The following is a 13026-nucleotide window of genomic DNA, read 5'->3' as shown; positions in this document are numbered from 1 at the left end:
GCCAATTTGCTCTGTTTTTCATATCATAATGGATACTGTGGCTACACTGTTGTTTTTATTGCAATAGAATAAAATGTGCATGGAAGGAATATGGTAAAACAAACCCAGACCCTGAAAAATTTTAGGAAATGGCCAATCAAGAAAGCAAAAATCAGCTGAGGAACCCCCAAAAATGAAAACAACCTAGAATTGGAACAAGACAAAACCTGTGCCTGATTGAAAAAGTCCATTCCTCTGTTGCCCTGAACTGCATATTCCAGCCTCAACACAAAAAGTAACATCAAATTCATTGCAAACCATGATAAATAAGAAAAGTGTTGGGAAAAAAAAATAAATCAGTGAGTCCTTAACAGTATTGGGTTTGATTTAGTTACAAGTAAACTGGATGTTTCTGGTTTCATCCACCCCTCCTAGCTGACTGGCATTGTAATTCTAATGAAATTCACCAGAAAATCTGTTATACTCATTTTGGAATGTATTAAAATCTATCCATTCTAAAATGGGTTACATTTCAGTTTCCAAATCACAAAAACTCATCTTGGTCATGTTGCCTGTAGATTTCTAAGCATAAAATGCCATTTGTTCTGTTTTTTTTTTTTTTGTATCATAAGGGGTACTCTGTCTACTCTCTTTTTTTTATTTCAATAGAATATAAATTGTAGGGAAAGAAGAAGGGAAAACAAAAACAGACCCAGAAAAATTTTAGGAAATTGCCAATCAAGAAACCAAAAATCTGCTGAGGTACCCAAAACTATGAAAAAAACCTAGAATTTGAGCAAGACACAACCTGTGCCCTGACTGAAAAAGACAATTCCTCCCTTGCCCAGAACACCATATTCTAGCCTCAACACAAAAGGTAACATCATGCAATTCATTACAAACTATGACAGATAAGAAAAGTGTGAAAAATGCAAAGAGTCCTTAGCCATACAAGGCTTGATTTTTTCACAAGTAAACAGGATGTTTCTGGTTTCATCCACCCCTCCCAGTTGACTGGCTGTGGAATTCTGGTGGAATTAACCAGAAAATCTCAGTCACATTCATTTTGGATGGAATGAAAATCTGTCCCTTCTACAAAGAGTTTACATTTCATCTTCCAAAACACAAACACTCATATTGGTCGTGTTGCCTGTAGATTTCTAAGTATAAAAGGCCAATTTGTTGTGTTTTTTTTATCATAATAGATACTCTGTCTACACTCTTGTTTTATTGCAGTAGAATATTGTGCAGGGATGGAAGATGGAAAAACAACCACAGACCCAGGAAAAGTTTAGGAAATTGCTGATAAAGAATCCAAAAATTGCCTGAGGCACCAAAACAATGACAGAAACCTAGAAGTGGAGCAAGCCACAACCTGTGCTCTGAATGAAAAAGACCATTCCTCCAGTGCCCTGAACTCCATAATTCCAGGCTCAAAACAAAAGCCAACATCCTATAATTCATTGCAAACTATGACAAATAAGAAAAGTGTGAACAAATGCAAAGATATCAAAGAGTCCTTAGTGATATTGGGCTTGATTCAGTCACAAGTAAACCATATGTTTCTGGTTTCATCCACCCCTCCCAGCTGACTTGCTGTGGAATTCTGATGAAATTAACCAGAAAATTGCAGTCACACATGTTTTGGAGGAGTGAAAATCTGACCCTTCTACAAATGGCTTAAATTTCATTTTTAAAACACAAAAACTCATCTTGGTCATGTTGCCTGTAGATTTCTAAACATAAAATCCCAATTTGTTCTGTTTTTTTTTTTTATATCATAAGGGATTCTCTGTCTACACTGTTGTTTTTATTGCAATAGAATACAATGTGCAGGGAAGGAAGAAGGCAAAACAATCCCTGACCCAGAAAAAGTTTAGCAAACTGCCGATAAAGAAACCAAAAATTGGCTGAATTGGAACAAGCCAAAACCTGTGCCCTGAATGAAAAAGACCATTCCTGCCATGCCTGGAAGTTCATATTCCTGCTTGAAAACAAAATGTAACATCATACAATTTACTGCAAACTATGACAAATAAGAAAAGTTTGAACAAATGCAAAGCAATCAAAGAGTCCTTAGTGATGTTGGGCTTGATGTAGTCACAAGTAAACTGAATGATTCTGGTTTCATCCACCCCTCCCACTTGAGTGGCTGTGGAATTCTGATGGAATTAACCAGAAAATCACAGTCACACTGGTTTTGAAGGATATTAAAATCTGTCCTTTTTAAAAATGGGTTACATTTCTTTTTCCAAAACACAAAAACTCATCTAGGACGTGTTGCCAGTAGAATTCTGAGCATAAAATGCCAATTTGTTGTGTTTTCTATATCATAATGGATACTCTATTCAAACTGTTGTTTTTTCTGTATCAGAATACAAAATCTAGGGAAGAAAGAAGGCAAAACCAACTCAGACCCTGAAAAACTTAGGAAATTGCTGATGAAGAATCCAAAACTGGCTGAGGCATCCAAAACAATGAAATCCACTTAGGAAGCAAGCCAAAACCTGTGCCCTAATTGAAAAAGAGCATTGCTCCCATGCCCTGAACTCCATATTCCAGCCTCAAAATAAATGGTAACATTATACAATTCATTGCAAACCATGATAAACAAGAAAAGTATGGGGAAAAAAAGAAAAACAAAGAAATCAAAGAGTCCTCAGTGATAATGCGATTGATTAGGTCACAAGTAAACTGGATGATTCTGGTTTCATCCAACTCTCCCAGCTCACTGACCATGGAATTCTGATGAAATTAAACAGAAAATTGCAATTATACTCATATTGGAGGGTATTAAAATCTATCCCTTCTACAAATGGGTTACAATCCATTTTCCAAAACACAGAAACTCATCTTGATCGTGTTGCCTCTAGATTTCTAAGCATAAAATGCCAATTTGTTGCATTTTTTTATTTCATAATGAAAACTCTGTTTAATCTGTGATTTTTATTCCGTCAGAATACAATATGCAGTGAAGGAAGCAGCAAAACAGAGACCCAGAAGAAATTTAGGAAACTTCCCATAAAGAAACCAAAAATTGGCTGAGGCACTCAAAAAAATGAAAACAACCTATAACTGCAGCAAGCCCAAACCTGTGCCCTGAATGAAAAACAGCATTTTCCGTGCCCTGAACTCCATATTCCAGCCTCAAAATAAATGGTAATATTATACAATTCATTAACAACCATAATAAATAAGAAAAGTGTGGGAAAAAAAAAACAAATAAATCAAAGAGTCTATAGTGATGCTGGGATTGAATAGGTCACAAGTAAACAGGATTATTCTGGTTTCATCCACCCCTCCCAGCAGACTGGCTGTGGAATTGTGATGGAATTAACCAGATAATCACAGTTATACTCAAATTGGATGGTATTAAAATCTATGCCTTCTACAAATGGGTTACATTTCATTTTGCAAAACACAAAAACTCATCTTGGTCCTGTTGCCTGCAAATATCTAATCATAAAATGCCAATTTCTTCTGTTTTTTTTTTTTTTAATATCATTAGGGAAACTCTGTCTATATTGTTTTCATTGTGTCAGAATACAAGATGCAGGGAAGGGAGAAGGCAAAACAAATGCAGACTCAGAAAAAGTTTAGTAAATTGCCGATGAAGAAACCAAGAATGGGCTAAGGCACCAAAACAATGAAAAAAAGCTAGAATTGGAGCAAGCCAAAACCTGTGGCTTAATGAAAAACAGCATTGATCCTGTGCCCTGAACTCCATATTCCAGCCTCAAAACAAAAGGTAACACCATGAAATTCATTACAAACCATGATAAATAAGAAAAGTGTGAAAAAAAAAAAAAACAAAGGAATCCAAGAGTGCTTAGCTATATTGGGCTTGATTTAGTCCCAAGAAAACCAGATATTTCCAGACTTATCCACCTCTCCCAGCTGACTGGCTATGGAATTCTGATGGAATTAACCTGAAAATCACAGTGACACACCCTTTGGAGCGTATTAAAATCTATGTCTTCTACAAATAGGTTACATTTCATATTACAAAACACATAACCTCATCTTGGTCATGTAGCCTGTCGATTTCTAAGCAAAAAACACCAATTTGTTGTGTTTTTTTTTTTTTTATCATAATGGATACTCTGTATACACTCTTGTTTTTATGGTGTCAGAATATAAAATGTAGGAAAGGAAGAAGGCAAAACAAACTCAGACACAGAGAAAATTTAAAATATTGCCAATAAAGGAACAAAAATTGGCTAAAGAACCAAAAACAATGAAAGAAAGCTAGAATTGAAGCAAACCAAAACCTGGGCACTGATGGAAAATGACCATTACTCCCGTGCCCTAAACACCATATTCCAGCATCAACACTAAAGTAACATCATCCAATTCCTTACAAACCATGATAAATAAGAAAAAATGGGTGAAAAAAAAAAAAACAAAGAAATCAAAGAGTGCTTGGCAATATTGGGCTTGATTTAGTCACAAGTAAACCAGATGTTCCTGGTTTCATTATCCCTCAGAGCTGACTAGTGTTGAATTCTGATTGAATTAACCAGAAAATGGCAGTCACACTCATTTTTGAAGGTATAAAAATCTGTTGCTTCTATAAATGGGTTACATTTCATTTTCCAAAACACAAACACTCAGCTTGCTCATGCTGCCTGTAGATTTCTAAGCTTGAAACACCAATTTGGTGTGTTTTTAATTTCATAATGGATACTCCATCTAAACTGTTGTTTTCATTGCATCAGAATAGAATATGCAGGGAAGGAAGCAGGCTGAAAAACTCAGACCCAGAAAAAAATAGGAAATTGCTGATAAAGAAACCAAAAATCATCTGAGGCACACAAAACAGTGAACGAAAGGTAGAATTGGAGCAAGCTAAAACCTGTGCTCTGATTGAAAAACAGCATCCCTCCCATTCTATGAACTCCACATTATAGCCTCAACACAAAAGGTAACTCATCAAATTCATTACAATCCATAATAAATAAGAAAAGTGTGAAAGAAACCAAAGAAATCAAAGAATCCTTAGTATATTGTGATTGATTTAATCACAAGTAAGCCAGATATTTCTGGTTAGATCCACCCCTCCCAGCTGACTTGCTATGGAACGCTGATGGATATAACCAGAAAAGAGAAGTCACACTCATTTTGGAAGGTATTAACATCTGTCACTTGTACAAATGGGTTACATTTCATTTACAAAACACAAACACTCATCTTGGTCATGTTGCGTGTAGATTTATAAGTTGACAATTTGTTCTGTTTTTTATACGATAATGGATACTCTGTCTAAACTGTTGCTTTATTGCATCAGAATACAATATGCAGGGAAGGAAGAAGGCAAAACAAAGTGAGACTGAGAAAAATTTAGGAAATTGCCAATACAGAAGTCAAAAATCTGATAATGCACCCAAAATAATGAAAGAAATCTAGAATTGGAGCAAGCCAATACCTCTGCTCTGATTGAAAAAGACCATTCCTCCCATGCCCCGAACTCCGTATTCTAGCCCTAAAACAAAACAAACATTATCAAATTCATTAAAAACCATGAGAAATTAGGAAAATATGACAAAAAGAAAGAGTTCTTTGTGATATTGGGCTTGATTTAGTAAAAGTAAACCAGATATTTCTTGTTTCATCAACTCTCCAAGGTGACTGGCTGTGGAATTCTGAATGAATTAACCAGAAAATTGCAGTCACACTCCTTTTGGAGGTGTTTGTTAGGAAACTGGCGCAGTTGGCCACATTGCCCAGCTACCTGAGCCAGGCTCCACCCCCATTCTAATGGGATTGGCTGCTCCTACTTCCCTGCCGGCCCTCAGGCAAAGTTTTAAAAGGGCCTGTTCCTGAACATGTGCTCTCTTGGCCCCTTCTCTCCTGCTCTCTCTGGGTTCCTCTCTCTAGCCTGCTCCTCTGGGCTCTGGGCTCTTGGCTCTTGCCCCTTCTCTCCTGCTCTTTCTCTCAGTTCCTCTCTCCAGCCTCCTCCTCTGGTCTCCTGGCTCTGCTCTCCTCTCTCCTCTTCTCTGCTTTATCTTCTTTCCTTGCTAGCTATTCTCCTCTCTGTCTCTCTCTCTTACAGTCTCCCTCCCTTTTTTCCTTCGCTGCCCCTTCACTCTGGTCTGCAGGGTGTCCCCAAATAAACCCTTTCCCTTACTTCGGTGTCCGGTGTGCTTTGCGATGGCTAACATTAAGATATAACAGTATTAAAATCTGTCCCTTCCGCAAATGGTGTACATTTTATTTTACAAAACACAAAACCTCATCTTGGTCATGTTGCCTGTAGATTTCTAAGCATAAAATGTGAATTTGTTGTGTTTTTCATATCATAATGGATACTCTATGTAAACTGTTGTCTTTATGCATTATAATACAAAATGTAGGGAAGGAAGAAGGCAAGACAAACTCAGACCCAGAAAAAGTTTAGGAAATTGCCGATAAAGAAACAAAAATTGGTTGAGGCACCCAAAACAATGAAAGAAACCTAGAATTGGAGCAAGCTAAAACCTGTGCCCTGATGGAAAAAGACCATTGCTCCTGTGCCCTGAACACCATATTCCAGCCTCAATGCCAAAGGTAACATCATCCAATTCCCTACCCACCATGATAAATAAGAAAAGTGTGAAAAAAAAATCAAATAGTCCTGAGCCATATTGGGCTTGATTTGGTCACAAGTAAACCAGATGTTTCCAGTTTCATCCACTGATCCCAGCCCACTGGCTGTGGATTTCTGATGGAATTAACCAGAAAATGGCAGTCACACTCATTTTTGAAGGTATAAAAATCTGTCACTTCTATAAATGGGTTACATTTCATTTTCCAAACATAAACACTCATCTTGGTCATGTTGCCTGTAGATTTCTAAGCATAAAACGCCAATTTGTTATGTTTTTTAAATCCAAAATGATACTTCATCTAAACTGTGTTTTCATTGTGTCAGAATAAAAGATGCAGGGAAGGGAGAAGGCAAAAAAAACTTAGATCTAGAAAAATTTCAGAAATTGATGATAAAGAAACCAAAAATTGGATAATGCACTGAAAACTTTGAAAGAAAGCTAGAATTGGAGCAAGCCAACACCTGTGCTCTGATTGAAAAAGAGCATTGCTCCCATGCCCTGAACTCCATATTCCAATCTCAAAACAAAAGGTAACATCACACAATTCATTGCAAACCATGAAAAATAAAAAAAAAATGTGAAAATAAAAAAGAAATCAAAGATTCATAAGCAATATTGGTCATGATTTACCCACAAGTAAACCAGATGTTTCAGTTTCATGCATCCCCTCCCAGCCGAGTGGCTGTGGAATTCTGATGCAATTAATCAGAAAATTGCAGTCACAATCCTATTGGAGAGTATTAAAATCTGTCCCTTCTACAAATGGGTTACATTTCATTTTCCAAAACTCAAAAACTCATCTTGGTCGTGTTGCATATAAATTTCAAAGCATAAATTGCCAATTTGTACTGTTGTTTATAGCATAATTTATCCCCTGTCCAAACTTGTTTTTATTGCATCAGAATACAATATGCAGGGAAGGAAGAAGGCAAAACAAACTCAGACCCAGAAAAAGTTTAGGAAATTGCTGATACAGAAATCAAAAATCAGCTGAGGCACCCAAAAAAAAAAAATGAAAGAGACCTAGAATTGAGGCAAATCAAAACCTGTGCCCTGGTTGAAAAAAAGCATTCCTCCCACATGAATTCCACATTCCAGCCACAAAACAAAAGCAAACATTATCAAATTCATTGCAAACCATGAGAAATGAGAAAAGTGTGAAAAAATGCAAAGAAATCAGAGTCCTTAGCAGTATTGGGGTTGATTTAGTCATAAGTAAACCGGATGTTTCTGGTTTCATCCACCCCTCCCAGCCAACTGGCTGTGGAATCCGATGGAATTACACAGAAAATCGCAGTCACACTCCTATTGGAGGGAATAAAAATATGTCCCTCCTACAAATAGTTTACATTTCATTTTCCAAAACACAAACAAAAAATCTCTTGGTCGTGTTGCCTGTAGATTTCTAAGCAAAAAATGGCAATTTTTTTTTTATTTCATAATGGATACTCTGTCTAAACTGTTGTTTTTATTGCATAAGAATACAATATGCAGGGAAGGAAGAAGGCAAAACAAACTCAGAACCAAACAAAATTTAGGAAATTGCCAATAAAGAAACCAAAAATCAGCTGAGGCACCCAAAACAATGAAAGAAAGCTAGAATTGGAGCAGGCCCCAACCTGTCCCTGATTGAAAAATACCACTCCTACCATGCTCTAAACTCCATATTCCAGCCACACAACAAAAGGTAACATCAGGACGTTCAATACAAATGATGATAAATAAGAAAAATGTGAAAAAAAAAAAAACCAACAAGTGCTTAGATATATTTGGCTTGATTAACTCACAAGTAAACCAGATGTTTCAGTTTCATCCACCCACTCCCAGCTTATTGGCTGTGGAATTCTGATGGAATTAACCAGAAAATTGAGGTCACACTCCTATTGGAGGAAATGAAAATCTGACCCCTCTACAAACAGTTTACATTTCATTTTACAAAACACAAAAACACCTTGGTCGTGTTGCCTGTAGATTTGGAAGCATAAAAAGCCAATTTCTTCTGTTTTTCATACCATAATGGATACTCTGTCTACACTGGGTTTTTTTTTAATAGCAATAGAATACAAAGTGCAGGGAAGGAAGAAGGCAAAACAAACTCAGACCCCCCAAAAATCTAGGAATTAGCTGAAAACAAAGCAAAAATCAGCTGAGGAACCCCAAACAAAGAAAACAACCTAGAATTGGAGCAAGCCAAAAGCTGTGCCCTGATTGAAAAAGTTCATTCCTCCCGAGCCCTGAACTCCATAGTCCTGCTCAACACAAAAGGTAACATGATAGAATTCATTACAAACCATGATAAAGAAGAAAAATGTGAAAAAAAAAAAGAAATCCAACAGTCCTTAGTGATATTGCGCTTGAATTGGTCACAAGTAAAGTGGATGTTTCCGGTTTCATTCACCACTCCCAGGTGACTGGCTGCGGAATTCTGATGCGATTAATCAGAAAATCACAGTCACACTCATTTTGGAGAGTATTAAAATTTGTCCCTTCTACAAATGCTTTACATTGCATTTTCCAAACCACAAAAACTCATCTTGTTCGTGTTGCATGTAGATTTCTAAGCATAAATTGCCAATTTATTATGTTTTTTATATCATAATGGATCCTCTGTCCAAATTGTTGTTTTTATTGCATCAGAATACAATATTCAGGGAAGGAAGAAGGCAAACCAAATAAGACACTGAAAAATTTGGAAATTGTCAATGAAGAAACCAAAAATCAGCTGAGGCAACACAAAAAAAATGAAAGAGAGCTAGAATTGGAGCAAGCCAAAACCTGTGCCCTGGTTGAAAAACAGCATTCCTCCCATGCCATGAATTCCACATTCCAGCCACAAAACAAAAGCACACATTACCAAAACCATGAGAAATAAGAAAAGTGTGGGAAAAAAAAAACAAAGAAATCAAAGAGTCCTTAGTGATATTGGGGTTGATTAGTCACAAGTAAACCAGATATTTCTGGTTTCATCCACCCCTCCCTCCTGACTGGCTGTGGAATTCTGATGGAACGAACCAGAAACTCGCAGTTACACTCGTTTTGGAGGGTATTGAAATCACCTTGGGGTGTTGCCCTTAGATTGCTGAGCATAAAACGCCAATTTGTTGTGTTTTTTATATCATAATGGATACTCTGTCTACAGTCTTTTTTTCATTTGATCGGAATACAAAATGTAGGCATGGAAGAAGGCAAAACAAACAGACTCAGAAAAAAATTCAGTAAATTTCTGATAAAGAAACTAAACATTGGCAGTGGCACCCAAAACAATGAAACAAAACTAGAACTGGAGCAAGCCAACACCTGTGCCCTGATTGTAAAAGATCATTCCTCCCATGCACTGAACTCCATATTCCAGCCTCAAAACAAAAGGTAGCATCATAATATTCGTTACAAACCATGATAAATAAGAAAAAAATTGAAAAGAAGCAACGAAATCATAGAGTCCTTAGTGATTCTGGGCTTAATTTAGTCATAAGTAAAACATGTGTTTTGGGTTTCACCAATCCTCCCAGCCGAATGGCTTTAATTCTGATTGAATTAACCAGAAAGTCGCAGTCACACTCGTTTTGGAGGGAATCAAAATCTGTCCCCTCGACAAAAGGGTTACATTTCATATTCCAAAACTGTGCCGGCCTGCTGCACAATGAACTGGGTTTTCCTGAAACAGAGAGTGGGAATGCGGGGACAAGGATGCAAAGAATGGAGCCAAGACAAGTCCTGATCAAGGCTTATTTATTGAACAAATCCAGTAGTATTTAAACATGACCAGTTGTTTACAAGAAGGAGCACAAAAGACTTACATATCAAAAAGGCTCTTAAGGTTACAATAAAACACTTAGGTGATAAATGCAGGTTTCAGGTGTGACTGATTATCTATATTATCTCTTGTGAGAGGTTTAGATTCTTCCTGCCTCTTCCCAGAATCTCCCTAGCCCATTTGTCTGTGCCTGGAAGTCTCCATTCATATGTTTAAGTGTAAACAAAGGGAGCGACTACCTGTGGCTGCCCACACAAAACAAAAAACTCAACTTGGTCCTGTTTCCTGTAGAATTGTAAGCATAAAATGCCAATTAATTGTGTTTGTTATATCATATTGGATACTCGGTCTACACTGTTGTTTTTATTGCATCAGAATACAATCTGCAGTGAAGGAAGAAGGGAAAACAAACTCAGACCCAGAAAACATTTATGAAATTGCCAATCAAGAAACCAAAAATTGGCTGAGGCAACCAAAACAATGAAAACAACCTAGAATTGGAGCAAGACAAAACCTGTGTCCTGATTGGAAAAGACCAATCCTCCTGTGGACTGAACTCCATATTCCAGCCTCAACACAAAAGTTAACATCATTCAAATTCATTACAAGCCATGATAAATAAGAAAAGTGTGAAAAAAAAGAAATCATAGAGACCTTAGCGATATTGGGCTTTGTTTACTCACAAGGAACTCGGATGTTTCCGGTTTCATTCACTGCTCCCAGAACACTGGCTGTGGAATTCTGATGTAATTAACAAGAAAATTGTAGTAACACTTGTTTTGGAGGGAATGAAAATCTGTCCCTTCTACAAAAGTGTTACATTTCATTTACCAAATGACAAAAACACATCTAGGTCATGTTGCCTGTAGATTTCTAAGCATAAAACACCAATTTGTTGTGTTTTTTATAAAAAAAAAAGGATACTCGGTACACTCTTGTTTTTATTCCATCAGAATACAATCTGCAGTGATGCAAGAAGGCAAAAGAAATTCAGAACCAAAGAAAATTTGCGAATTATCGATAAGAAACCAAAAATCAGCTGAGGCACCCAAAACAAGGAAAGAAACCTAGAATTGGAGCAAGCCAAAACCTGTGCCCTGATTGAAAAAGACCATTCCTCCCATGCTCTGAACTCCATATTCCAGCCTCAAAACAAAGGGTACCATCATAAAATTCATTACAAACCATGATAAACAAGAAAAGTGTGAAGAAATGCTAAGAAATCAAAGAGTCCTTAGCGATATTGGACTTGATTTAGTCACAAGTAAACCAGATGTTTCTGGTTTTCCCCATGCCCCCCAGTATAATTTCTGTGGGATTTTTATTGAATTGTGCAGAAAAGAGCAGTCACACTCATTTTGGACAGAATGAAAATCTGTCCTTTCTACTAAAGGGTTACATTTCATTTTCCTAAACACAGGAAATCATCTTGTTTGTGTTTCCTGTAGATTTCTAAGCATAAAACGCCAATTTGTTTTATTTTTTATATCATAATGGATACTCTGTCTACACTGTTGTTTTTATTGCATCAGATTACAAAATGTATGGAAAGAAGAAGACAAAACAAACTAAGCACACAGAAAAAATTGTCGATGAAGAAACAAAAGTTCAGCTGAGAAAGTTAGAATTCGAGCAATACAAAACCTGTGCCCTGATAGAAAGAGAGCATACTTTCCTTCCATGAACTCCAAATTACAGCCTCAAAACAAAAGTTAACATACAATTCTTAACAAACCATGATAAATAAGACAAGTGTGAAAAAAACAAAACGAAGAAATCAAGAGTCCTTGGGGATATTGGGCTTCCTTTAGTTACCAGTAACCTGGATGTTTCCTGTTTCATCCACCCCTCCCAGTTTAATTGCTGTGGGATTCTGATTGAGTTAACCAGAAAATCACAGTCACACTTGTTTTAGAGGGAATAATATCTGTCCCTTCTACAAAAGGGTTATAATTCATTATCCAAAACACAAAAATTCATCTTGGTCATGTTCTCTGTAGATTTCTAAGCATAAAATGACAACTTGTTCTGGTTTTTATATCATAATTGATATTCTGTCTACACTCTTGTTTTTATGGCATCAGAATACAAAGTGCAGGGAAGAAAGAAGGAAAACAAAGGCCCAGAAAAAATTTAGGAGATTGCCAATCAAGAATCCAAAAATCGGCTGAGGCACCCAAAACAATGAAAGAAAGCCAGAATTGTAGCAAGCCAATACTTGTGCCCTGAATGGAAAAAGAGCATTGTCTTGTGCCATGAAAAACATATTCCAGCATCAAAACAAAAGGTAACATAATAAAATTAATCACAAACCATTATAAATAAGAAAAGTGTGAAAAAAACACAGAGAACTCCAAGAGTCCTTAGTGATGTTGGGCTTGATTTAGTCACAAGTACACCGGATGTTTCTGGATTCATCCACCACTCCCAGCTGACTAGCTGTGGAATTCTGATTGAATTAGCAAGAATATCACAGTCACACTTGTTTTGGAGTAAATGAAAATCTATTCCTTCTACCATAGGGTTATATTTAATTTTCCAAAACACAAAACCTCATCATAGATGTCAAAGCATAAAACTCCAATTTGTTCTTTTTTTATATCATAATGGATACTCTATATAAACTCTTATTTTTATTGCATCAAAATACAAATTGTAGGGAAGGAAGAAGGTAAAACAAACTCAGACCCTTAAAAAGTTCAGGAA

Source organism: Oryctolagus cuniculus, chromosome 5 (assembly GCF_051225735.1).
Source record: "Oryctolagus cuniculus isolate XC-2025 breed Fujian yellow rabbit chromosome 5, ASM5122573v1, whole genome shotgun sequence".
NCBI lineage: Eukaryota > Metazoa > Chordata > Mammalia > Lagomorpha > Leporidae > Oryctolagus > Oryctolagus cuniculus.
This window is presented reverse-complemented; position numbering follows the sequence as displayed.